The sequence below is a fragment of the Bombus fervidus genome, unplaced genomic scaffold (assembly GCF_041682495.2).
Source record: "Bombus fervidus isolate BK054 unplaced genomic scaffold, iyBomFerv1 scaffold0042, whole genome shotgun sequence".
Classification (NCBI taxonomy): domain Eukaryota; kingdom Metazoa; phylum Arthropoda; class Insecta; order Hymenoptera; family Apidae; genus Bombus; species Bombus fervidus.
In genome coordinates, this window is record NW_027212605.1 from 1 (window position 1) to 2,500 (window position 2,500).

The following is a 2,500-nucleotide window of genomic DNA, read 5'->3' on the forward strand; positions in this document are numbered from 1 at the left end:
AAACTCTGCTTCTGGCTATCGGGAAGAATAGACCGCGCGCGAGGAAGAGGAACGACGACCGTGCGCGTCCCATCGATTTTTTTTATTTTTACCTGAACCACCGAAGTCGATTCAGAGGGGACCGCCGGCCGTGTCTGTATCCTCGTTGTCGAGAGTCTAATGCCTCGTTCCGTCGCTAGAGTTTTTCAAACTCTGCTTCTGGCTATCGGGAAGAAACGACCGCGCGAGGAAGACTACGACCGTGCGCGTCCCATCGATTTTTTTTTACCCGAACGATGGAGATGCATATCGGCTGTTTGCTTCGAATAACTGGACGAGAGGAACGAACTTATATATATATCATGGGCTAGCCACCGTGCGCTTTCTTCGCGAGATCGTGTGCTGTACAGAGGATTCAGAATCGGGTGTTATATCCCCGTCGTTTCCTGACGAACGGAGCTTCGATCTCGTTGGTTGTTATATATTATAATGCACTTTACGCCCGGTCGGCGGGCTGCGTGTGTCGTCGCGCAGTCCGTCCGATTTCGTTTTCGAACGTATTTTCGTGTCGTCAATCATATGGCGACTTCCGCGCGTTCGATTCCCGTTGGTCGGACGTTTGTCGGATATCGGCTTCTTTCGAACCGAGAATAAGAGTACAAAAACCTGAGTACACAAACAAAAATCCATGCATAAACGATTACCCTGAACGGTGGATCACTTGGCTCGTGGGTCGATGAAGAACGCAGCTAATTGCGCGTCAACGTGTGAACTGCAGGACACATGAACATCGACATTTCGAACGCACATTGCGGTCCACGGATACAATTCCTGGACCACGCCTGGCTGAGGGTTGCTCACGTAAACCTAAGACTGCTTGCGTTGCGTATCGTTGCTCTCGGTCCGTCTCTCTCTGTTCTTTCTTGCCTCGTCGACAGCCCGCCGTCGTTCGTTTTATATTTAAACGAACGTTTCTGAGTCGGAGGACGAGCGCCAAGCAAAAGAATACGAATTAAAGAGCGGTCGAGGGCTCGTACGCGACGTACGAGCGATTGTTGGACGTTCGTCGGCGTTCGTCGCTGGATCGTGTGGAGACCGGCGTACGCATGCTCTCGATACAAATATATATGAAAAATCTATCGCGTTCACGGGAGACTCGCAAAACTACCTCCGTCTCTTCTCTGTCCCTTCTTGGCTTGACAACCCGCCGTCGTTCGTGTTTTACGAACGTTTCTGAGTCGGACGAAGCGCAAGAAGAAGGATACGAATTAAAAGAGCGCGGAGAGAACCGTCGTCGTCGACGCGGTTATCGAGATACACAGAGCGAGTTTTCTTCGTGGCCGATTTTTTTTTTCTTTTTGTATCAGCCTCTGCTACGTTTTGTTAGTCTTCGATAAGCACGAATGACCGCGCCCCCGACGTCGTCTTAAATGAATTTTTGGCGAGACTGAGAGAAAGCAAAAATATTTTTGAACAAAGTCAGTCGAGAGAGGAGAGAAAAGAGAACCAAGATATTAAAACCTAAACCTAAACTTGGTGGCGTAACGAAAAACTGTGTGCCTTAAAGAAACACAACCGTCTTTTCATCAAGATGTTTTTACTCGTACAGCCCCAGGGATCGAATACCCACTCCGTCTGTTCGTGCGGCAGAGATGTATTCTGCAGGCGCGAGACGACTGACGAGAAGACAACGAGGACCGTCGCATCGATGGGTCGTCGTTGCGTTTTTCATCCTCTGTGCTTTTTTCTGTTCTTCGCGAACCCAGAGAAAGCCGTAGATCCGGGAACGGACACACGAGATTTCTTCGAACGCTGATGACTTAGGGAGATGATCCCCAGCGTTGCGCGGAGATCGGAGAGTACGCGTACATGTATCGGGACGAATTTTTCCCCGTCGGTCGCGTATCTCTCTGCCCGCGCGCCTGGCCCAAAGCCACGTTCGTCGGAAATCAACGAAAAGTGTGTTACGATCTAGCGTGCGTCTACGATCGGCTATATTTAAGGGTGACGAAGAAGAGAAAAGCTCACGGTGTTGCGCAACGTTTCTGTACCCGATTTTAAGATGTGCATGTGAGTCCGTTACAAAGTTGTTCGGATCGTCGAAAATAGTCGTTTTCGTCGTCGTGCGAAAGAGAGAATAATCTCTGACATTGGCACGGAGAGATCGCGCAGAGGAAGAGAACGATCCTCTTTGGCGAGGCTCGAGAAAGACTAACGAAACTTGATTAGAGACGAGGTATACACGCGCCGTACGTACGACGTACGCGCGTGTGATTTTTTTTTGCTTTAAGGCGATTCGGCGCTCCGAGTATTAGAGAAAAAGAGATCGTTGGTCATCCCATGTCTCTTCGTCGTCTATCGCTGGACCGCGCATCCTAACGTATCGCCGGTCGTCCAGTCCCCGAGTAATAAATTCACCCCGTTGTGTACGTCTCGCGCTCGCTTTTCCACTTGCGTGAGTTCCCGTGCGTTTTCGTCGCTGGTACAGAGCAAAGAAACCGATATGTTATATATATATGTC

General features: G+C 49.9%; 1 non-coding gene across 1 annotated transcript; it reads left to right on the forward strand.

Annotated features, from left to right (window-relative positions):
• Nucleotides 1-680: 680 nt before the first annotated feature.
• LOC139997241 (5.8S ribosomal RNA) lies at nucleotides 681-835 on the forward strand. The gene has a single exon (XR_011802670.1). It is a non-coding gene; the product is annotated as a 5.8S ribosomal RNA (ribosomal RNA).
• Nucleotides 836-2,500: the final 1,665 nt, after the last annotated feature.